Source organism: Bacillus rossius, chromosome 3, assembly GCF_032445375.1.
Source record: "Bacillus rossius redtenbacheri isolate Brsri chromosome 3, Brsri_v3, whole genome shotgun sequence".
Taxonomy (NCBI): domain Eukaryota; kingdom Metazoa; phylum Arthropoda; class Insecta; order Phasmatodea; family Bacillidae; genus Bacillus; species Bacillus rossius.
In genome coordinates, this window is record NC_086332.1 from 94,714,964 (window position 1) to 94,741,599 (window position 26,636).

Below are 26,636 nucleotides of genomic sequence, written 5' to 3' on the forward strand. Positions count from 1 at the left end.
ATTGCTAACATGTCGTTAAATTCTAATAGATTTTGGATAGAGACTGCCTAGTGGAGTTAGCTGCGGGCGAATTTATAATAAAATTAGGCGAGTAAAATGACGACATGTATGACGAAAACTGAAGCGTTAAATTTAAGAAACAGCAACAAATAAATGTGCAGTGACATCGACATTATTGTTTACTCAATCCCTAAACCTATAAAAAGATTTAATTTATGCTAATGCCAGCCTTTTGTTTTCGTCATTTTGTTTGTATTGAGTTTGCTGACCCGGCTGCAGGCTAGAAGCATTCGATGATGATGATGATGATTATGATGAAGATTATGATTTTTATATATAGTGCAAGTGTATATTTCGAGTGAACAATTGTGAACGTGATATATTTAACTTAAGTGTTTTATAGTGATTTAAGTATATTTTTGTAAAATATTTATTTTTGTGTTAGTTTGATTTACTTACTATAAAGAACACTTTATGCAATTACATCTTTGTAATATTCATTCTGAAAGTGAATAATATATAACGTCGGCTTACTTCTAAAACCTCGTAACTCCATTTCAGTCAATTTTACAGGAGAACTTATGAGCTTTTGGAGCACGGTTTCGACTGAGAAAGATACCAGGTTTTATAATTTGTGAATAGAAAATAGACTAAGTAGAGTTAACTTACGAGGTTTTATCAGCATATGCACTATGAAAAAACGAAAAAATACACCAAACACATCCGGAATTTAAAACTGGGAAAATCTGGACTAACGAGGTTTTAGAAGTAAGCCGACGATAATGCCATTTGATACCTTTACATATTAAGTCTTAAAGTATAAACATATTAAAAAATTGATCAAAATTAACATGATTTGAGTTGTTTTTTTTTTAAATACTCGCCATTGAACTTAAATATTGTGCATTACTTTTAATACGAAGTTGTTTGTTTTATATTGACGTGCTTACATTTGAAAGTTAAACGAATGAAAGTTTTTTTTTTTCACTTGCAATGTTTGATATTTTCTACCTAAGTAAGCAATGATAATATTAACATGAAAATTCACCAGATGAATTCCAGAAAAAAAAGTATTCACGGTAGGCCATTCAAATAAATGTTCTTTTAATTAGTAGCCTAAGCCGTAGCACTAGCAGCGAGCAGTCTGCAACACTGCCCACATACAGTGCTTTAATACTATAACAGTTCTGGGAATTATTATTTTTGGATTACGTTTGAATACGTAATTGTACGTTATTACTGTTGTTGCCAAACATCTTGAAGGCTCTTAAGCCCCCCCCCCCTTTTTTTACACGATCAGTCCAAACTGTATTCGGACTTATCAGTCGGAACTGGCGTGTCTGAGCAAGGACGGTGGACTGATCAGTCGGAACTGCTGGACAGAAGAACTGATGGCTTCCCATCAAATCGGGCTGTGGGAGGAGAGCATTTAGTCCGAACTACCGTGCTTGGGAACAGCGACTCGCTGGTCTTAACTGTCAGAACAAACAATCATTCAGTCAATCAGTGCTTCAGCTGAGTGTCATAGCAGACATATTTGTTTGTACGCTTTGGTTGCTTTACCATTTTTTTTTTTTTTTTTTTTACTGTTTCAAACCAAAAATTTTAACTGAAATTTCAACATCCAAAGTGTCTTCCATATTCTACGATGAAACGATACGTCCAACAGCAACAGTAACCACAAGACTGATAGTGTGTGGGGAAGGCTTCAGTTCAGTCCAAACTGTCAGTTCGTGTGGCGACGACCACCTCGCTAAGCCAGTCACGTCCTTACACTCACAGGCCAGCAGGATACCAGCTGTCCTGCAAACATAACTCTGAGCTTCTGCGCCCTGCTCGTCCCTGCTTACCGCGGAGTGTTTGGACGTCACTGCGCTGCGATCCCGCATCCTCTCATCCAGTGTGACAGCGCCTTATGCGCGCGAAATTTAAATTTGCGTATTACTGTCCGCACCTGTAACGTTGCAGTTTTGTGTTTTTTAAACATTTGATCCTCAACAAAAAAAAACTGTTATGGCATTCTCAACATAACGTATGCCCCGAACATTCAAAAAACAAAATTGTTTATAATGAATAATAATCACATAGTTATTTAATTCAACAAATAAAGTCATATCCCTTAGTACACAAAACATCAACAAATGTAACATACCTATTTACTTACAAACACCTCTGTACTGTATGGGATCCTAGATCATCAACTTCCCCGACAAAGCACTTAGGCCGGTGTCACAGATGTGGTTGAACCGGAGCGGTTGCTAGTTTATACTCCGTGATTTATTCTAAATAAATTGTTTACATGTTAGATTTTTTGTAAATGCAACTAGTGCATTCTTAAGAGACCTGCGTTGGGCACTCTAAGAAAAGCTGTCGAAAGAATATTAGGCCAAAAAAAAAACGCTGCGGAAATCATAGCCGCAGGGGCATAAATGCACAGTCCGACACCAGTCTTGGTTCAACCCATAGTGCCCAAGGATCTCCGTTCATCGCTCAAAACACGATCGTCCAACAGGAAAATATCACGAACCAAGTTGAAAGGAGTAGTTCATTCAATACCGCGCTTCTGAACCGTAATGGTCAAACAGACCTCTAGGCGAGGACGTTCCTCGGAGGAGTCAACCCAAAGCCCCATAATTTTCACAATTTCGGAATATGCTAGACATTGGCATGAGCCAGTGTATTTCCTCGACGTGCTCCCGTTCCTTGTCCATGCCTCGCGCTGGGAACTATGAGCAGAGAACCAAGTAACGTCTCTGTGATCCAGCGTCATGAGCTCCTGCCTTGTTTCGTGACGGGTTCATCCTCAAAGTCGTCATGTCTGTGCGTGTTAATCCTTGGTAATGCTGCTTCATGGCATGGTTTAGAAACTTCGCGAGAACGCAAGCCAAAAATTGTTCAGTAACCACATTATAGTACATACACCAATTTATAAACCACACAAAGCGCAATTAACGCAACCCTCAATTTTCTTGCGTTTTTGCTTGCGTTTCAGACGGCCATACTTAAAGATAAGTGTTCCGAAAATTTTTAAAAAGGCAGAGGTTATTTGCATATATGTCCGCAATGATTTATGTATTATACTTATACATGTTTAAACTTGTTAAAAATTTAGCGCAATTAGAGAAAATAACACTTTTAAATCAAACCATTGAAAATTTGTTTTGTTTCCGTGATAAACATGAATTATCAAAAGAAGCCGGGTTAAAAACTCATTATACTTTTTTTTTATACAATTTTAAGTGATGGGGTTGATGACGTCTTGCGACTTGCGTGCTTTATGAACCGCTATTTTGTGGTGTTAGTTGCGTGTTGCGCTGTTGCGTAGCTGCTGTTACGACACGCAGGCAGCGCACGAGGAGCAGGCCTCGCTGCGACGTAAGCTACAACACAGGCTTCAGGGCAAAACAGTGGGACACAGGGTGTCCACAAGGAAAAAATATTTCTTACCAACTTAGGCGAGAAAAAAGTACTAGATTAGAAAAAAAAGTGTTAGATTATAATTTATTATGGTTTTTAACAATTTAGGAAGTTATTATGACATTGCAATGCTCGAACTTAAATATCACACCACACACACATACATTCCACAGTTTTTTAAAAATAATTACGCTTAGTAATAAAACATATTGGAGTTACAATAATATTATTATATTAAAGGAAAATGTACTAGATCTGTACTAAACCACTAAAAAAGTTATAAAAGTACTAACTGTGGAGACCCTGGTGGGACACCGCCTCGTCGCGAGGTCGGCCAACGTTGCGAAAGATTTTTTTTTGGGGGGGGGGGGGGGGGGAGGAACAAGGATTGTCAACACAGCCGCGGACCCGAGGCCTCAAATACGGCAGCCACAGCCACGCCCAGAAGGAGGCTTCTTGGTGAGGCCTGCTCGCCCGTGCGTTGCGTGAGACTCATAACACTGCGTTCCTTGCGTATAAAGGAACAAGCGTGGGCTCCACACCTCAGATCATTTCATATGGCGATGTTATTTTACACGAGGTGGTGGGACTGCACGCTGCCCCGGCGCTGAGAGCGCGGTGTGTTATCTCTGTGTGGCTGTGTGTGGCGGGTCTATCAGCGGTGTTTGTAGTGGCGTATCGGCCGTGATGAGGTCTAAGTGCTCCTGAGTGGCTGGCATATGGGCGACCCCCTCCCCTTCCCACCGTTCCACGCAATACAGCCGTGACGACACTTCCACCCCATCGTGCATCTCCATGCTGGACTCAGCATGACAGGCGCGATACAAGATATCGCTTTATTATGAACACATACTTCTCATTCGCGCGACAAACAATAATTAACTCTTTAACTACTTATTTAATGTTTCTTAGCCTTTTCATTCGAGCCAAGCATACGACAGATTTTCTTTGAATCTACATATTTGAGAGAAAAGTGTTAGTTTGAAATTTAACTTTCATTGTGCGTTGACACATTAAAAATATTTTCTAGGTAAATTTTAGTGAACAAAGCCTTAAAAATTTATTATTATTCTATTTTTAAGATTTTGTTAGTAAATTTATCTGTGAAATTGCTGAAACGTGTTTACGCACGTGTTTCTTACAATTTAATAATTTTAAATTTTAACTAAACAAATTTCTCTCAAACATATCTATTGATGGCTGTCGTATATTTAGTGCGTATGTAACAGCAATAAACATTTTATGTACAATCTTTTTAATTTTGCTTGGTTCGGAGGTAAAACCGTAGGTTCACAGTAATGTGATATTTTATTGTTGCATCGACATATTCGTATCGCATCGTTGCTCTTCTGTCATTCCAGCATCAGAGGCTCAGGTATGTGAATGTTGCGGCAGAGCACGCTAAAGTATCTTATTAGTACTTGAGGTATTCAAATATTTTTTTGGGAACGAGTTGAAGATGTTTTATTAATTATGCAAGTTGAACAGCGTGTTTCATACATCACTAGGGTACAAATTTAACCAATGCTGTATCTGAACTACTTAGAACTTATTACCCTCTCGTCAATCCCAACATACCACCAATGCTCGTGTCCAGTCGCCTTCAGCCTTTCCATTAAACCAAGTGGCATAAACCAGAACTTTTACATTTGAACTATATTTTTTAATGGTCATTGATAGGCTCCACCATAAAAAAAATAATTTCCCACCTATGTGATTGGTAAATTACAAAGGAATGTAATTTTTAAGCTCTTCAAAGCATGTTTCCGAATCATTTCACCTTGTGCATGTGCGAAGCCATTTTCTTAGGCAGAATTTGGGCTAAGATATTGTATCAAACAGCCCTCCAGCCAACTGGCCAGCAGGTTAACGGAAGTTTCAACAAGTGCAGTGCAGTTCAAAGTGTTCAGTTTCACACGCAAGAGGCAAGGAGGCCCGACCCTTATGGCTCGCGCATCAACTACGGCACGAATCAGTCGAGCAATGATTACCAATTAATTTTTTTTTGAGGTGGAACGTCTTTAAAATCTCATCGCAACATACGGGTTGTACCAACCTTGGGGATTAGTACAAGTATTTACCAGTTAATTGAATAGAAAACTGCAATAGAACATGAGCATTGAATAAGCAAGGTGCCTAATGAAGGACATGTGAACTCTTACAAAAAATAATACTTTCCAAAGAATTTACACAATTTCGTCCCACAAATAACAGTTTATTTGTTCAAAACAAGTAACATGCAACTATGAAACTGACAGCGATAAGTCGCAAGTAAGCACATAATGTACAAAGTTCATGAAAATAACGACCAAAAACAATTAAGGCGTAACTGCACAACCAACTTTGCACATGACTACCTAACCTAACCATTCATGGATTCACGAACCTTCGTAAGTACGATCACAATACTCTATTCCATGAAGTACAAACTGCAATACAATAAAACAATTAAATTATTAAACATATTTTTAACGACCCCGCGGAGTCGGTAAAAGCAACACATACACAGTTACTATTAAAGCATTAAATTCCTCGCGATGTTTATCTTAACGCCTTTTAATATAGAGAGTGCCATGCACCGACCACTCGTGAGCATTAAAGTTGACTTTTAAAAAAAACTTGTCAATACTGGGCAAAGCCCAAAGGCAAAACAGCCAATCAGAACGACTGAGCTATATTATTGCACACAAATGATTCCTACATGATATAATTAATGGCAAGCCAACCAAAATTTCCAAAGGCAATCCAAAACAAATTTAGGAAAAGGCTAATCCAAATTTAATCACATACCCTAAACTTCATGCTGCCCACACACGCCGGACACGGAGAACTACCTGCTACCCAATTAGCTACATGTTGCCTCGTTCAAACCTAAAATAATAAGAACGTCAGTCAGCCGTTGCAACTTCCAGGACGACCGGCCGCTAGAGCGCATGCGCAGAGAGAAGATTGGAGTAGGGGAAAAGGAGGGGAGGCAGTACAGACCACAAGGGAGGGGGCAATAAGGAGAGGAGGAAGGAGGGAAGATTCTTGTTTAGCGATGACGTCACACTCATAAATGTCTTCTTGCTGCCGGCATAGGGTACCAGAACAGAAATTTGTACCGTACTAACGAAAAGGTCTATATCGTCTTCCCTTAATGATTCTCAAACTATTAGTCAGTCAGTTCGCTGATACGTCCTTGAGTTTGCATCGCGGACGGGCGGGTTGGCGGGGAAAGGGACCCGCGCGTATTGGTCACACCCGGCGCTCTCGCTCCTTTCTACTCAGTGCAGCTCACGACTCAGACGAGATAGCGCGGTGAATCGTGTGTTCGTGTGTAGAGTTCATTTAGGTCTTTAGATTTAAGCAAAAAATAGTGTATTTCAGAAAATATTGGTATGTAAAAATGTAAAGTAAGCCTATAAAAGGTATCAAAATACACTCCGCCAGCCTGAGCCCGTGCAAGAGCCAGCAGGAATATCGCTGCGGGCCAGGCACAGTGGCCGGCACAGAGACTGTCTCTGGAGCGGCGCAGAGCTGCCAGGCGCTAGTGGCCCGACCACCTCCACCGCTGCTGTGCTGCTCCAGGGGACACATCGAGGAAGATAGCACACACACATCTGGCTTAGTAGGCGGCCAATGTCTCGTTTACATTTCAGTCCATCACACCAAGAGTGACTCGCTCACATAGACGTTTCACGTTAAACCAACTGCCAAATTTTCAAAAGGTTCTTATTCATTTTGTAACAGTGTAAAATATTATCACTGGACAATATTTTTTTGGCAGATCCGAAATGCCACCTGGAAGTGAATCAAAAAATGATGGAATGAATTAATGAATGAATAAATGAGGGTTTAAGGGGCCCGCCTATTCAAGGGTGCATTTGTGTTAGTGAGGTGGGCTGATAAGATCGGCTGTTGCTAGTGCTTCTAGAGCGATATCTCCTCTAAACACAAGGCTCTCAAATAGTGTCCACTCTTATCGTCGTGCATAGCGCAACTGTGAGATTTGATCTGTAACCATAAAATTATATTGCGGAGAAATTAAGATAAAAGGGAAATGTAAAGCCCTTGGGTGCTTTCTAATATCTGTAACGGGTGTTTCTCACCTAAAAATTATTCTGAAAACACGCGTTTTACTCATTTTCACTCTTACAAAAATTCAATTCAAAAACGAAATATGGATACAGAACTACTCATCTGCCATCAGCGTATTCTTGAATGTTTTTCGTAAACAGGTCTCGCTCTGGTATCTGGAGCAATTTTCAAATCGCTTGGTTTTATACATCATCGTGTCATTACAGGCGGTGAAGGGTGATGGGAGTTGAATGGACCTGTGTGCTCTCCTCCTTAGAGGACGAGCACACAATATGTAAACCCTGCACGAAGTATTAGACAATTATTTAATTATTTGGCAAATTTTATGTTAGACCTTTTTAAATAAAATATCTCCGACGGCGGTCAGCTCAAAAAGGAGAAATAAAAACATCAACAAAAGGCTATGCATTCGAATTGGGCCGACTGTACAAGGCAAACCATCGTAAAGAAATTTCAAACAACTGTTTATTTTGCAACAATGACCATGACTAGACAATTTATCGTAGTCAAAAATACCTTGTTCAGAACTGGATATTTGACCAATATAATTTCCCAAACAGACAATGTAGTGATAAAATATTATTAAAATACTATAAATTATTTCGGTACACATTTTTACTATGTAACAAGAAATCGCAAATTTCCTGGTGCCAGGATTTTAAAATAATTTGTTTATACGAAAATGTATCCATAACAAACTGACTAGCAAGAAATAAATAACAAGTTTTTATAAGTCAATATTTAATAGTTACTAAAAATGACTTAGACAACGTCTAAATTCTTTATTTGGGGCCACATTAAAATTATTCTTTCTATAGGTGGTCTCGCTAAATGACATAATAATGTTTTTCTTCGCGCGAAAGAAATCAAACTAGCTTGTTAACGACGTCTTCCGGGAGTATAGACGAAAGTTTCAAACCGCAGAAAATCTTGACTTCAAACTATACTGCCGCATGATCACACAGCTAAGTTCATATCCATGCAGATACCCAAAACCAGCCGACTACCACCAGTAGTATTGGATCAGATACTACTCACAAAACAGTCCGTCGAATTTTCGAAAGGTTTTCCAAACAAGTTGAGGATTTTCGCTGTTGATAACAAACTATTTAAAAAAAAAAAAAAAACACAAGCTAAAAGTTCCTTGACTTGATGTAGGCTTTTGGACATACGCCATTGCTTAGCACATGTATGTCTGCAGAAGAAAACTACAAAAAACACAAATGACAAAAAACACAAATTAAGCAATAATTGCTGTTGTCAGGATTTAACGCTACACAATATACCACAACAGGAATATGGTCAATAAACAAGGAAAAAACAAAGAAAAATGGACTAACAGATCGGAAAAAAAAAAACCACGAATGATGACAGCACAAAAATTCCGAACCCAAAAAAATTCAACACAACAGTTGAAACGAGACAAAAAACACAGCAAAACGAAAAGACAAAACAAACACAATAGTTTTCCAAAAAAAAAAAAAAAGAGAAACGAAAAACCCCCACAAATGATGACAGCACAAAAAATATTGAACCCAAAAAAATTCTGCACAACAGTCAAAACGAGACAAAAACGTTCTGTTAGTCCATTTTTCTTTGTTTTTTCCTTTTTTGTTGACCATATTCCTGTTGTGGAATATTGTGTGGCGTTAAATCCTGACAACAGCAATTTTTGCTTGATTTGTGTTTTTTGTCATTTGTGTTTTTTTGTAGTTTTCTTCTGCAGACATACATGTGCTAAGCAATGGCGTATGTCCAAAAGCCTACATCAAGTCATGCACTCCCATTGCACAAATCTTTCAAAGATAATAAAAGTTCCTTGTCCTAGTTTCGTTCAGGAAAAAATAAAGTAAAATAGTTGTTGGTGAGTGACGTAATTTGAACCGCTCTGCCGCGTGATGTGACTCTGCTCGGTGGTGATCCGGGCGGCGGGAGGGGCCGAGGCAGCACCGCGTGACCTCGCCTCGACAAACAGGTATTCGTCTCCAGTTGTTGCGAGCCCAGTTGCGCAACGCGCCGGCCAGTCTCCAACTAGCCGCAGCGCGGGACCGCTCTCCGCCTCCAGCCGCAGGTCAGTTCGTCATAGGTGCGTCTGTGCCGGTGCTGTGGCCCGGCCAACTACCGCCATACCATTACACGGCGCGAGTGATTTTCACAATTCCTTCCTAGGTGTTTCATGCCTAAAATTTACCCAGAAACAAAAACGTGTGTAAGCTAATTTTACTCTTCTAAAGACACAGTTAAGAAAAAAGAAAAGACTGCTCATCTGCTCTACGTGTATCATTAAATGATTTTTTCTATACAGAGACACATGTGGATATCTCAAGCAGATTCTAAACTACCTGGTTCGTTCTGAAGCTCCGCACACCGCGTGTGTGCACAGGCAGGCGGGGCGACATGGAGATCGCTAGAGACGAGGAACGGTGGAGAGATGCTGGTGCATCATTTGGCAGCCCGGGAAAGACCCCGCTGCCGCGCGGCAACGTCCGTCACGTTTCCCCGCCGAGGATCGAACTCGGACCGCCTTGTCGGGAGTGGCTGGCCGGTCGACAGTCACATTTCACCTTTCACCCTCAGCTTCGGCAGCTACTGTTTTGACACGTGACTCCTCGTATAGTTACTGTTGATATCAGCCAACTTAACGCTTTACGCGGACGGTAAATATGACGCAACGATTTAAATATTTTATACCCGTGCTAACAAAATTATCTTTTTTTTTTTTTAATCCACTAACGAATTTGCTGACGAAAAAAGACACCATCCCAAGCAAACAAAAGCAGCACTCTGTGAATACTATTCTAGTAATTCAAATATGACAAACATTTATGGTCCAAAAGCACTGAAATTCCATAAAATCGTTACGTAAAACCAATTCGAAAATTTAACAATTTTACGTAGATTTCTAAAACTGATTACCTACTATTGAACTCGTTATAATGGTTTGTCTTATAGAAAATATCTCCGAATATCGCAAAATTTCATTATATTATATTTTATATAAGTGCACTTTTTATGGACATGATAACTGCTTGTTAATTTGCACATATTACTTACAGATTGATTAATAAAATATAGACATGGAAAATAGCCTTTGAGTAAGTTAATGCAAAAAATTGTACCAAGCGGTGAAATGAGGGAAGTCTATTTTAATGAACTTGAAAATCACTATAATATCCTTAAAATTTAAAATATTCAATTGGTTTGCAGTTATTATACTTCTAAGAGTAACACCAAAAACCTTTGTTTTCACCCCGCACAAGGGGTGAAAAAATAATTAAGAACAAAAAAGTCATAACGCCCTTAGACGTCAACGTTAAAAAAAGAATCTAAAAACTTCTTGTCTGAAACAATTTTTGACACGACCAACTCTTACTGGAAAGGGTAACGAACATAAGGTCACAGAAGTAGACACAATATATCGAGCCCGTTTTGGCATTTACGTAAATCTTTTAAATATCTCCAATATCATTGGGTGAATTTCATTTGATTACTGTAGCCATTACCGTAACGGCAAGATAGATTCATTTAATGCTCAGCTTGTTTAAAGTGAAAAGGTATGTTATTTTCATTGGAGTGTTTTCTAGCAGCACAGCACATAATGAGCATACCTGCGCCAAGCCAAAGCTAGGCTAATAGCCATGTTATTTTTACAGAGAATATTATATACATTTTACGAAAGTGTTGTATGTATAAATATAAAATATTATTAATCTTTTTACTGTGTGGAATATGCGAAATTGATCTATTATCCTTTTTAGAATATTTGAGGATATAGAGTTGGTACCTAAGATTCCTAAATGTTCTAAAAGTTCCTAGAATGTTCGAGAAGTTTCTAGGTTTTTATAGTATAAATATGAAATTCGTTATCTAATTTTTCCTGCAGACTAAAACGAAATGTGTGTTTTCTTGTTATAGTTTTTTTTAATATTCTTATTTAAAATTAATTTGGTTACTTATATGCTGTCTCTCTTAGCTCGGAACGTCAAACAAACATTGTTTAAAACTTTTATACTGATAACAGGTTGATGTTATTTATACATTTTTTACTGTTAGAATTGTAAATTAAAATAGTGACAGATTAGAAGTGCTGCTTAGGTAAATTTTACATGCAACAATAACCTAATTTATTGACTTCATTGGGGATTTAGAAAGCTAATAAAAAAGATTAACCTCATGAGAGAGATCGTCTTTAGAAGTCTTTACAGTTCAGCTCTCTGGATTATAACAATTTGGAATACAGCGAATTCAATTATGAAGGGTAAAGTGAAGCCACAGTGTTAATATATTGTTGTTCCCCATCACTGCTATGCTGGAAGTAGACAACTCATACTGTTCACCTGTGTACACTTTCTAGGGCTACAATAACGAACGATTATTAGCAATGCCCTCCAGCGGCACTTCATTGTATGACGACTCTTTTATAAACTATTTACTTTTTAACTCATACATTTTTTCAGCTGATATTGTGATTAAATTTCTCCTTTAATTACCCATTCCAATAAAATAAATAAATTTAAATTCATGCAAAAGATTTAAACTACTAGTAGTGAAAAATTTACTGAATTAAAATATTTAATGTTGTTTCCCTGTTATAAATTTAAACCATTTTAATACTCGTACAAGTATTACTGAACATTTTATGTGAAAAGAAAATTAGTTTGGTTTTCCAACTGTACGGTATTAATGATACCATTATTTAGACAAACAGCAGTGAAAATCTTAACAAAAATTACAAACATATTTGGATACTAGCTTCGCATTGCTTTTTTAAAATTAAAAATTTAGCTATTTGCATTAAGAAAACATTCATAAATCGCTCACCTCTATAATTTCAACATCATAAATATATATTACGCTGGAATAAAATACAAAACTATGTTTAATATGCTACACTGAAGATTAATAATCTCCAAACATTACATGCAGGAAGAGGGTTACCGTCGTCTTTAAATATTATATATATATATACATATATATATATATATATATATATATATATATATGTTACACATGTAACAGGTAAATATATAGATAGTTAAACACATGATTTTTTTTTAAATATTTTTATTACTACAGTATGACACATATAGATACTAGATATATATATATATATATATATATATATATATATGGAAAGTTAAAGAATGGTATACATAGAAAAATAGAAGAAGAATTAGAGAGATAGAGAGCTTCTTTGTAAATGTATACCTATTTCAAATTACAAAAAGAAAAAAGGGGGGGGGGGGGGGGAATTGAGGCATTGCTACGCTAGTCTCCAAATAACTTCATCCACTGACGCCAGGATCAATTGTTAGTCTTGCTGCAGTATCACCCCACACTTCTCGGTGGCCAGCTGAGCGGCTCCGAAGACAACTGCGCGCCCAGCAGCGCCACGTGGCGACCGCACCGCGCGGCGATCCCCGATATATAGTACTGTTGTGACTACGTTTCCTTTCGTTCCTTCGTTAAATGTTGATGGCAAGCAGCGCACGCAACATAACACTTTTTGTTTGCGTGATATTGATCAACATTGATAAAATAATGAATGCCAGTAAGAAGCAAAAAATGTCATCTTTCTCAAGATATGTGTACGTATATGCAAGAGCACAAATTTGGAGGATTCACAAGGGGGGCCTGTGGAAACTTCCCGGGAGGAGGGGGTAGGCGTGGACCGAGAGTTCTGCTCGCGGGGTTAACCCGCACGTCATCTCCGGACACTGTGCCTGCGTTAGGTTTTACTGCCCATATGTTGGCCTACATGCATGCAATAAGCATGAAACTTTTCAATGTACAGAAAATTTTCCATGAGATTTCAGTCAGGCTTTTGCAATTGCAGGTAGCCCCTTCCCCCCTCCACCGCTGTAAGGGGGCTTCTTAATTATTGCTGTGCATGAATTTAATGGGAGGTAGTAAACTTCAAGAACGAAACGCTGCAAATTTGGAGGCGTGAACAGTAACGCACAAATTTGAATTTGGCGGGCTTCGGGTGACCACTCAATTGGCTGAGAGGACGCGCGATCGCAGCGCTGTGGCGTTCAAGCGCTGCGCGGGAAGCAGGCGACGAGCCGGGCGCAGGCGTCTAGAGTCAGCCGCACACTCTAGCGACCAGCAGTCTGTGAGCAGTCTCGTGTGCGGCACAGTGGACGGTTGTTGTGGTGCATCCTGCTCCATCACTGTGCCAGAACCCACATCACCTTAAACATGTAGCAGTTTTCTGCACATGTGTGAAACCATTTGTGGAATAGAGCCCAGAAATATTTGCAGTGTGTGCTTTATACATACTCTTCTGTTTGATGAGTAATACAAATTTACATTTGAAACCGTTATTATAAAATATTCGTGTAGTTGTTGGAAGTTCTTGGAGAACTGGCATACCGCCCTTTACCCACCAAGCAATATGACGCAGTTGTTACTTTAAATTAGTCCACTGGATTCCCATACGCGCGTGCCTGTGCTTGGATTTAAGTCCGAACTTCCTTGCAATTTCCTCTTTGGTTTGATTATTTTTTTTTTTTTTTCGGCATATTCCGGGTTGGGGGGAAAGGAAGCGAAGGTCTTTGCGGGTTCCTTTCCCAGCAAATCCGTGATTTGTGTCCCTGTTTATTTGTATTTACGAGATTTGGTTCATAAAATAAACATTCGAAACTACAATTTTGACGATATTTCATTTGCAGTTTCGCGGTAAGAAAAATTAAATCAACGCACAGCGTAATCTCTTAAAGTCACACATCTAAAATCAAGGTAAACCGCTCTTGTGAAACACTTACGTAACCTACTACCCATGTTCAATCACATTACGTAAATAATTGGCTGCAGTAACTAAGAAACCATTTTTCAATTTTCGTCAATTACCTAACGACTGGTAATTGTGTGCCTTCGAGCAGTAAGTGCAACACTGATGAATGACAAGATATTTAGCTGGAGATGCAGTCTTGCCAACATGATTTTCCAGTGGTGTTAATAGGTCCACTTGTTGCCGAGACTCCTAAGGGCAAGTTTGTTCGCAAGTGAGTGGCGTGTAAACCCCGTCAGGTAACTGAGGCTTAAAATGTGGTGTCAGCAGGACAATTCGCTTAGACCTCTTTCACTCACACATTCGCGTCCACGTTTTCTCGAACGACGCGTTTCCAAAATAAACTCTGTTAAACTAGACTTCATTTACGGTGGGGTGTATTTGCAAAAGCTGAGTTTTGTAAACCGGGAAGCTGGTAGTTAGAATACGCAGTGTTTGAGCTTTTCTTTATACCATTGTGTTGTATGGTAGCTTTTATTCATAGTACTACGATCCGCCTTCAAGGTTGCCAACCTTATCACTCCATCCAAGGTCACTGTCACAGTTTCACTTGAAACTTTTTTTTGACGTGGGATTGTACGGAGAAGTAATTCGGGGCAAAATAAGTACATTTTAACTACAGTATGTCCATACAAGAATATCACAGTTATAAAATTTAATAATATCAACTGTAAGCGTTTATTATGTTGGTACAAGGTCTTTAAGAGTAACTCAAACAGTTTTAGATAAGTGCATGCGCGAGTACTGCTTTGTTGTTTTCTAGCTTGCAGTAATGTTTTGTGTTCTGCAATTTGCTAAGAGTGAATCTGTAATATCAGTTCAACGTACGTGAAATCTCTTTGTACGAGAGTGGTTGAACGTCGAAGTCCCTGATCGTTGGACTGGTCATAATTGTCGAAATGTCAGAGATCTATTTCACAGGCCTCACGTTTACCTGACATAACGCCTTGCAATTATTCCCTTTCGGTTTTATAAAAGATCGTGTCTACGTTCCGCCGCTACTTAATGATTTGCCAGAGTTGAGACACAGAATTTAAGAGACTATTGCGGGATTCCACAAGTGTGGAAAGAATTGGACTTTAGGTTGGATGTGTGCCGTATAACTAAAGGTGCACATGTTGAACATTTGTAAGAAAAACTAGGTTGGTTACCTTGTTGTAAATAGTTTAAATTTAACTGTTATACTATTGAAACTGGGAAAAAAAAATTGTTTGGACATCCAGTAGAATATTTTCTTTTTTACGAGATAACAATTGAGGCCATGTTATTCTAATACAATCCCTGAATACTATAAAAAAAACAGGAATTTATGGAGACGCAGTGGTTGGTTGTGAGTGTGTGTGAATGCAAACGTGTGAATAAACGTACACTAGCGGAATGGCGGCGTTAGAGCAAACATGAGCGCAAACGTGTGAATTAGAGTCCTTACGCAGACGCAGACGCTCCCTGCCAGCCAATAGCACGCTTTCCCTTCACAGCAGGAATAATATAGTATTTTATACATTCCGCACGCGAACGCAGACTCGCACACTACTGTATTTAGGCTCAGTTACACTGAGATAGTCAACTATCTGCTCGTTGAGAGCACACTCGCTTAATGTAATCTTTCTGATTCCCTCACTCGTCGTTAGCTTTCATTGGTAACTGCATGGATAGTATATAACGTCAGTTATTTTTGATGTATACTACTTTAGGCATGTTATGAAAAAATGATGAGAGTGAATTTTTACGATGCGTCCTTCCAAATTTTCACAGGATGATAAAAGGCTAGATACAAATTAAAAAAAATTATGTACTTTTAAATCATATAGTGACTGAAATTGAATACTTGTCTATATATTTAAATCATTTATCGTTAATACTAGTGATAAAAATTGTGTTTACGAATTATCAAGTCTATTTTCAAGTGTATGCCGATTTATATAAGTTAGGTTATGTTCCCGTATGTATAATTTATTTTTATTATAAATTATAAAGTTATTACTATTAAATAATTAAATATTATAAATATTCAGGATTTTTTTTATTTTCATTTTAAATTAAAGTTTATCTATGTTATTTTACTAAATTAAATCAATAAAATTACACAAGTGTTTATTTTAATATTTAATTCTAAGTATTTATTAATGTTTTTATTTGATTGAATATATATTTTACCATTCATATTTATAATATCACTCCAGTTCATTAATTATTTTATTTCTATTAATTATTTCCTTGCAAAATTCAAGTTATTTTTTTTATTACACCAAGTAAAGATAACTTCTAACGTGCGTACACAAGAACACGTACCCATTTGTCTATGATATACTAGCTGGAGTGAAGTAGCTTGGCTTCTGGGTTGTAGCCGTGTCCTTGGCAAATAATTCACCTACGTTTCGGTCGACATTGCAGTTGCCATCATCAGGGAGCAGTTACCTTATTCTTGAGTATTATTATATTATTAAACAAGCAGAACCCGGCAGACGTTGTCCTGCCTATGTATATTTATTTTATTGTTTTATGTCTAAAAATTAATGGTTTGTATTTTACCTAGAATCAATAATGTGTTATTAAACTATATATCCTTACAAAAAATTGTAAAAATGAAAGATAAATTATATTAATAAGATTTCATTATGTTTGTTGATATAAAATATACATTTTTTAGCAATAATTCACCTGAATGAACAATATTTTTTGACTATTCTATTTGTTATCTAATTGAACTAATTAAAAATTTCAAACTAATACTAACATCGAGCGTAACGTACCTAAGTTGATAAACAATATTTTTGGTTTTTCTGATTTCATGTATGGAGTTCTGGAGTGCCTTCTCTGGATCCAGCAACATATAGTTGACCATGAAAAAAATATGGTTTCGTTAAATTTAATCCGGCAACGCGCAGTGACTGCACTTGAGCTTTGTTTATTGTAATCGCGAACACAAGGCGCACAGGAAATTGCAGACGTTTTAACGTGACGGGGAAATCAGTGGGAATCATTGGAAAGCACTGTATCAGCACATCTTCTCCTTTACATTTGCCATTATTTTTTTTTTTTTGCTTCAAGTACATTTAGCATCAGTTATTTTTACAGATCTGGTTCCGTTGCATGACTTTGGCGTGTTCATATTCCAAAGGAACAGTACTGATGAGCCAATTTTAAACGTCAGTTTGTGCATTGGGATTCCATGTGGCTACAATGAATTGAGGAATTCGACTGGATAATTAACAGCTTGATCCTCTTTTGTAACTGTGTCAATGGATTTGTAACATGTAACTGCACCAGGAATTTTTAATCACCGTAAGGCTGAACACAGGTTGATAGCGCTATATAGTATGACAGTGTGGTGGACATGGAGAAATGACACACAATTACTGTTTCTATGTCTATGATCTATGATTCTCTGTTTACCCTTGGCAACCACTTGAACAGTTTAGAAGTTGATACGCCGAAGCGTCATCTTACGGTGAGTTACAAAAAATGGACAGCATATAAAACCTTCTCCATGAAAAAACACTTCGATGTGCCAACTTTCATGGCGATCGGTCAAACGGTGTCCGAGTTTATAAACGCCATACATACCAACATCCAATTTTATAGATATAGATAGATGTTTGTACTTCAATATAAACTCTCATATTGCAGCTGACATTAGTTGCAAATGTAATATGGATTCCAAATCGTTGCCTGCAGCGGCATCGAAAAATCACCACATTATGTCTGTGCCTGAGGACGGGAACAGATGCCAGTTCCAGAAACGTCGCAACTGTTATGTAATAGAAAACCTGTTGTGTCCGTGAGTGTGCGAAGGAAGCGGACAGAGGCGGAAGAAGAGCGTGCCACTATCCAGCCAAGCTCCAGTGGAAAGTGTTAATGTTTCAATGACCAGTGTAAAATTAATTGCTGCCTACAGAGATCTTGAGTTTATTTAATAAATTTATGGTGTAGACATTAGTAATAAATAAATCTGAACCAATTAATTTGGCTATACCTGACGAACACAGTTTTCTCTCCACATTATCATGGTAACTATATATATATATATATATATATATATATATATATATATATATATATATATATATATATAAATAAATATATATATATATCACAATGGACATGATAACTGCCGGTATTTTTTACTAATCATTTCCAAATTGATGGGCCATTCCACCTCAATTCAGGCAATTAATAAAATGTGTCAGGTCACCAACACCGATTTGCTTTAAAAAGTTACAGCAGTTACAACCAGTAGAGACAAGAATTGTGCTAACAGGATTTCGCCCCCAAAAAAATTTTACCCATGCTATAGCCTTTAGAAGTTGGTTCAAAATCAAAAAAGGATGTAAAAAAAACGTGTTTATATGTTTATCTTCATCGTTGAGTTCTTATATTTTCTGCGTTGTTCAAGTTTTGTTGTCTATTTGCATTTACTGTTATTGTTGAAACTGTTTCGTCGTTAACAGCCCACTGAGTTTATCTGTGCTGCAGTTATTATTTATTTTCATGACTGAATTCCTTTACGGAATTATTTTTCTCTCTGATATTTGAGTTTGAATGTGTTCTTCTGATCTTCCGTCGTTGTGTTGTCCATAATTTCTGTTTATGTTCATCGTTGTGTTTATATGACATATGCTGATTTTGGCTTGTTCTCTGAAGGTTTATGTTTTCATTTTTAATCCTTAATTTGCGTTCTGGAATTTTTTGTCTCTGACAAATAGATCAAACTGCAATGGCGTATGTCCAATAAATTGCATTGAATGGTAGAAGTGTTAATGTGTAATGCATTTTTAAACTTAAAGTGCCGAAAAATTATTACTTTTAAAGAACAGCCTACTCCTTTCAAAAAGGTCTCAATGAATCTGTGTCTAATGGTTATAAAAAAGCATTTATCATGTCGAATAGGATTTTTAAATAACTTCGTAATCGAATATCATTAGTGAACAATAATTTAATGTATGTGGTGTTGCTCCTGAAATTGGTAGAATTTGCCTAATATGCTTTAATAAGTCTTTTCGTAAGTGTAAAAACATTATGAGTAATTCCGCACTGCAGGACCCTTCATTTTCTTATCAGTGCTTTTTACTTGGACGAATTACATATTGTTACGAACGCGAGAGACAGGACCGCGACGCGCGCCAGGTTCGGAGCTGGCTGACGGCCCCGCAAGGCCATTGACGTCACGCGCCGTCCACTGACTTAAGGGGCCTCCCTAGTAGCTTCAGAAGTTAGCGGAACACTATGTTTTTTAAATAATGATGGGACTTTATTGATCGACACTACGAATCTGAAAATTTTTCACCCACGAGAAGATACTACACGAACTGTCTGTATACTTTTACATTTATGTTTTTTTCTATCAAAATATGAAATAAAAAATCACCAACTTGTCCAACTTTGGGGCCATTTTATACTGCTTAGGAGAATGACAGAAAAAAAGTACAAGTCTAGAAAAAAATGTAATTTTTTTCTGAAGAAATTCATGTATTTAAAACATATAGTCATCGCTTTGAATTCCGAGATATCTTTTCCGCAATTTCTGCAAATCTTGAAAGTTTTCCACCGTCTCGTGCTGCCGCTCGGCGAAGCCAGCTCGCAGCCACAGCACAGGTAGCGTGGTGGTGGACCCTGGCCCGGGGGGGAGGCAGGCTACCTGTGTGTGCGTGCGTGCGTGAGAGGGAGACAACCCACAACCTGCACCAGTAAAAGATAATCCCATGACCGAAAGAAATTCTCAGAATTGCTTTTAGTGTGCCTCGCCACAGTACCATGTGCTCGACTTACTCTGTGACTATATTCGTGTATCTCTAAAACATTGCTTTTGTTTAAACTACAAATATCCTAAAGCTTACCATACTAGATCATGTATTACGAAATAAAGTATTGAAACTAATCAATCAACACATTGAAAGTTGTCCTACAAACTATTTATTGGTGGCTTTACAGTCTCGCTAGCTAATTCGACAAAAATTTTATTTAACTTTTAACATGAACATACACTTCAGTGTTTTCCTTCTATTTTTAATAAATATTCAAAAAACAATTATTATACTACCCAATATTTTTTTTAATTATTTTAGTTTTCCAAAATGATCTTACACATCTTACAACGCTGAAGAAAAATTTATACTGGTATTAACCAAATGGTTAACTATTTACAAAAGTTTTCATACTTAAAAATGTAGGTTTATATAAAATGTATCTTAAACTAAAAGAAAAATCATATTTTGAAAACTAAATGTTATTTTTCTATGCTTTTTGGTTAGATAGATATCTGATGGTCTTCTCTGTTTTAAAAATGTTCATGGAATGATAAATAAAAAATAAAAACAAGGGAAGATCTATATTAAATAAGCTAGTCAGGAGTATATATATGTTCCTCCTGGCGCAGGAGTCACGAGGAGTATTGAAGATGAGGTCAGTGACCGATCGCTCACATATGTAATTATGGATGGTACGTTATTAATTACAAAATTCAAAAACCATTTGGAAGTTAAAAAGTATAAATAGTGGCAATGTTTAATGAAGATGACGTAAATTTTCAGATAAACTTATTTCTACAGCTCGATTAATTAATAAGGACAGGAAATAAATTTTTTACAGCAATTATACAAAATTATTAAAATTTTACAAACCACAATTAATTTATCCAAAAACAAAAATTAAGTAAATATTGCCCATACATTACAACATCCATGAAAGAACCTTGCAAATTATTTTTTTTAGATGCATTATTTTGCATTCAAGTTCTTTTTGTTTAATACTTCACCTACTTATAATTGTTACATATTTGGCACATGGTCCGTCACGCCCAATTAAAGGGCCTGAATTAATAGAACGCGTTTCTAATCAAATTTCACGCCTGTTACTTTATCTGCAACCCGGAGCAGTGTGACATAAATTATTGTACACTCGTGACGTTGGCAATCAACTTAAATATTTATGAGTTAAAACAAAACATAACTATAACGGATAGTAAAAAAAAAATGTAAAATTTTGAAATCTTGTTATGTTTTTATATAGTACACAAAGCAGTTAAACCATAAATTATTTGTTGTTGGAAAAAAAATCCGTAATCTTTCATGCTTTTTTCCTTGATTTTTATTTCCAGATATTTTCGTTCTAGAAAAAAAATTAAGGTAGCCTTATTCCAAATTTGTTATGATAGACGTTTGTTAACTAAGAATATAAATTCGCTTTACAACCACAGCTTGTACACAAGTCGTAAAAAAAACATGGGTTCTACTTACAGGCCGTATTGAACTTATTAGGTTTATGACAAACACAACAGCAATAAACATATGGCTGAGTCTGCTTCCATGTACACTTTTTTTTAAGCTATCACTTTTAAAGCGGGTAAAGTGTACCTATCAAGTAGCTTAGCATTACCCAAAGTGAATGTCGTGCTCCAGAAAATGTTCGAACTATGTAATATTTGCATCACTGTTGCGTTACAGACCTGCAACGTTTTTCAGTGCGCGATGTCACTCTTATGTAAAAATATGTCGTGTTTAGCGCAAACGTGTTCGAATGAATCCACATCGAGCTGCCAAAGAATACCTATCGATGTCGGCAACCTACATAAGTATACAAACCATCGTTTACAAGTGTATTCATACGTAAGTATAAAACTGGCGGCGGGCCATGATGCAGTTGGTTCTTCGCGTACAGTCCACTGACGGGATAAGAAGCGTCAAAGATCTTATATGGCTATTCTGTAAACTTGTATGTAATTTCACTGCCTGCTTTAGACAAACAACATCCATTACTTTCAGCTTTGGCTTGAAAAGAATTACTCCGGCCGGCTTTCTTATAAGACTTATTTCAGCTCCTCGTGCGACCAGTGTGTATAATTTGTCCGCGGCCTTATCTTTGGGTGAAAGTTATTTGGAAGGGAAGTTGTGTTGGTAATGTTATTTTTCATCATGTATTACATAACAATTCGACTTAGATACGCACATGTGTTTTTAAAATATAGGTATGTTTAATAACTTGCAATACAAAGTACCCATGTGTTGAATTGCATGTATTGAATTTTTTATTACATTATGTACGAACATAATAATTACAATATTTCATAAGAAATTTTTAACACTTTTTACAAAGCACTCTCTAATTTCTTCCACACCTCATGGTTAACCTTACTATTTTATTTCATGTTTCAGTTGATTTGAACTGTTTGGAATCATAATATGACGGACAATGAAGAATATTAGTTTCAGTAAATTTTATGAGAGGATTTACTTATTACATTAAATATACCTCAATTTTTACCTCAAAGGAAAAAGTTGCATATCATTAAATGATAAATATTTGTTTCCCTTTAATATAGTTTATGAACATAACTTATTGTGATAATAGGCCTACCTATTAGTTAAATTGTGTTTTTGCAATGCTCTCCTATTGCAGTAAAATTCTTGGGCAAATTGAATAGCATATAGTCGATCTTTAACATAAGCTTTAGAATACATAAACGTAATAAATTATGTTCTCGTGATTTTAACAATTAAATATTTCTTCGCATGAAAAAATTAATTAACTAAAAAAATATTTCAGTAAATTTATACTCAAGGACTAAAAACGTTTATTTTAGTTTTAAAAAATATTGTATGTATGTATACTTTTCTGAAAAAAATATATTCAAGAAAACAAATTTTCTTCTTTTTTATTTTGATCTTGAACTTACTTGACAAGCAATATTGAACTTCAACTTTATACTTTCGGTATAGCACTTTTCGATTTATTCTTCTTCAAACGGGAATTAAATGTAATGAATAAATAGCATTTTCCTCTATAATTATTGCAGCCGTATACTGAAAAGTTTAACTTTCCTTTATTTTCATGACGCGGAACTCCTAACTAGACAAAACGTTTGTTATTTATTTTGAACGTAATATTTATGTTTCCTTTCGAACTTAAATGAAACTCTTAACATTTAATTTCATCAAAAGTTATACAATATAAGTATCAAGTTAAAATATTTTTAAGTGAAGTTGTGGCTATTTTGTTGTTGAAAATGACACTCTGAAGTTTGAATGAAAGTGAGAAATGATAAAATTATATTTGTAGTTAAAAACAGATAATTCATTTCAAATTCAATCTTTTGTACATGCATATTGCCAAATAAATTCCAAAATATATTAAATTCTATGCATTTGAATCTATTAGTATATTCTGCAGCATTAATTCCTATAAGCAAATACTTATTACGTACAATGTACTTTTAGGGCGGGATTCATAGTCGAAGGCTTGTTTGGCGAATAAGTAATACTTTATAAAGTAGTGCTTATTCTTCAAGTAGTACTTATTCCAGCAATGAATTCATAAACCTATACTCGACGAAGTAATACTTGAACAAGCACTACTTATATTGGCCATGCTGTACTTGATGAAGTATCTCAAAAAGTAAAGGACGAATTTGGTGTCAAAGTAACGCAAGCAAATATACCGCTGTAAATACATAGTTTACCTGTTTGAAAATAAAAATGCCCAAGTTTCAAATCATATATGCGTTTAAAATAATGAAATTAATACGTAAGATGATATTTATACTTTATTTGATAGTGAACTTGAATAACATAAATATTAACATGTATTAAAAACGAACTTACAACTACATAAATATGTTTTGAATCTTTGTGTTGTTAAATTATGTTGGCCATATTGTGTTTGTGATCTATAAGCAGGTGAAGTTAACCACGTGGTAGCGAAACAACTTTCATGATTCGTGATGGCTAGTGGGAAAGAAAAGAGAGGAAAACATTATTCTGATTCGGAAAGAATTTTGTTTAAGCAGTTGGTCTTAAAATACAAAGCAGTAGTTTCTTTCCTCAGTGCAGGTTCAATTAACGGCATGATAATTTGGATGACTGTGTTCTTGCTGAACCTGAAACGTCGCTTGAACTCAGAATCACTATACCATTCGAAAGGGTTTAATGCATCTTGTACGTAGCGCTTTGGTGTCCGTACATTGACATGGTCCTCGTAAACTTCATCCGCAAATTGTTCAAAATCGTCCCAATCACCAAAATCCATCACGCTAGATGCAGAAGAGGTTATGTATGTAGCCTGTATTGTTTACAAAACTAAGCGGCAACGATTTGTTTCGTTTCTTTCCCCAAATTGAATTTGTTTACTCTCTCAATTTTAATTAAATATATGGAAAAATTAACGGGAATTAATAACTTACATAACCTATTCCTTACAACACCCCACACGATGCCCATTTTCTGCTATAACTTCTGTTATACCCATGGGTATAAAAATTTTCATAAAAATTTGTATAGCAGAACCGCAGAAAGATTTCTTAACTCCATACACACGATACCTAGAATGCTAACAGAAAACCAGCCAACGCAGTTGCCGACCAAAGCAAACATATCAGGGGAGGATAAACCTGTCGAAGTCAACTTATCAAAATACTGAAAAAAGAAAGTGAAAGTTACACCTGTTTGTGTTAAAAATTATGTAACTTGCGGAAATATTATTTGATATTTTATCTTATATTTTTCATTTGCAAATAAATAACAAAATTGGTTTAGTATTTAAAAACAAATTAAGAGAAATTTTGGAATTACAAATATATTTTTAAGTTGTAGGTTAATTTCAAAATCTAAAAATATATAAATTTAAATGATACAAGGGACATTAGGTTTACTAAATGTAGTTTATGTACGGTTTAAATTCTAATATTAATTTAATTATACAGTTAATCAAGCTAATTTCATTGTAATAGTAAAAAAATGCTACCGATTCATATATGTTATATATAAGATTTATTGATTACTTATATATTTAACTACATAATTAGAGGAATTGTAACTAATATTTTTTGTAACCCAGTGAGACAAATAAACACGCACATACCGCGTAATAAATTTAAATCTTAGGTGAAGAAAAACATTTTGCATGTTTTTTTTTTACCCTCACAGGTGTGTCGCTATGAAGTATCAGTTTATTCATTATTAATTTATGGACACTCGTTTCTTAATAAACGTTGGCGTTTTAATTATAAAATTAACTTTTAGTTTAAATTATTTGTGAACATGTGATTTTACTTTACTTTTTTAAAAGTAAAAATAAATCTAGGTACGTAGTACTATGAATAAAATCAATGGACTGAGACACCTAAATGTAGTTAATAATATTATATCATAAATTAATTATAATAATTTATATTTGCAGAAAGCACAGTATGTACAATTTAATTATCTGTTATTTAAAAAAAATTAAAAAAAATTTGGACTGATGAGGATTCGAACTACATTCAAAATCACCCTTCTACCGCTGCCATCGTGCCCTTCGCCACTACGCTACCGCAACTTCTACTCATGTGATAGGAGATAATGGGTAATATACAAGCAACGTATTTTCATAACGTATTTTAAAATTTCCGATTACTTCTTTCTGTGGCAATTTCAGCTTAACAAATATATTCCATAGTAGTTTTACTATTATAAAGTTTCATTTGGCATACCATTACATTTGTTACGTCCCTTAATGTTGACAATACAGACTATATACGGGGTTATATTGCAACACGTGGGTCCGCCATCTTGACGGCGTACCGGTACTTGAGTCACCTAGATAGACGACTTCATGAAGTATTACTTATATCAATGAATAAGCACGGCTTATTTGATTATGAACAGTGTTGTTAAAAGTACTCGGAAAAAGTAATTGGGCTCAATTACAATTACTGTGGTGACAATGTAACTAATTACAAGTAAAAATTACTTTACATAGAAGTAATCAGTAAAATTACAATTACAATTACTTTCCGCTACCATTTTAAAACTCACTTACGATTTAATTTTTTTACACACTGTTACATTAATAAACATACATACATATATGTTTTGTTAAAAAATTTATTTCATGTAATGATTAAATTTATTATCTTTAATTAAATGAATAATATTTGAGGACAAACTTGCTTGAATAACATCAAAAGACTTCATACAAGTAGCTACCTGTAATAAAAGTAACACTCTTTAAATTTTGGAATTGACCTTACAAAATAATTGCATTTTAAAGTTCTCATAAGATAGATTCCCTCTCTTGATGGCAAAATCATCTTTAATAACACTAAAAAGACGCTCAACGGGAGCAATTGACGGCAGCGACGTGTTAAATTTAAAAAATGCAGATTTTAGGATAGGGTAATGTTGGAGAATCTGCAAGTCACTATGGCTGTTCATTAAGTAGGAATTTACTTCCTCCAAGAGAAGTGAAACTGATTAAAATGTTGAGAAAAATTGCCTCTTCGTCTCTGTTCACATTTTCTTTTGACATAACAGAAGCAGAACTTACACCACTAGCGAAGGCATCAATTTAATTTTTGAAGGAGGATACAGCTTCC

At 35.8% G+C, this 26,636-nt stretch overlaps 1 protein-coding gene across 1 annotated transcript in view; it reads left to right on the forward strand.

The window, feature by feature from the left end:
- The first annotated feature begins 9,534 nt into the window (after positions 1-9,534).
- LOC134531039 (sialin-like) overlaps positions 9,535-26,636 on the forward strand; it is an 89,659-nt gene continuing 72,557 nt past the window's right edge. The window contains exon 1 of the mRNA XM_063366531.1: positions 9,535-9,568. The gene's annotated coding sequence lies outside the window, so the exon portion shown is untranslated. The remainder of the gene's footprint in view (positions 9,569-26,636) is intronic.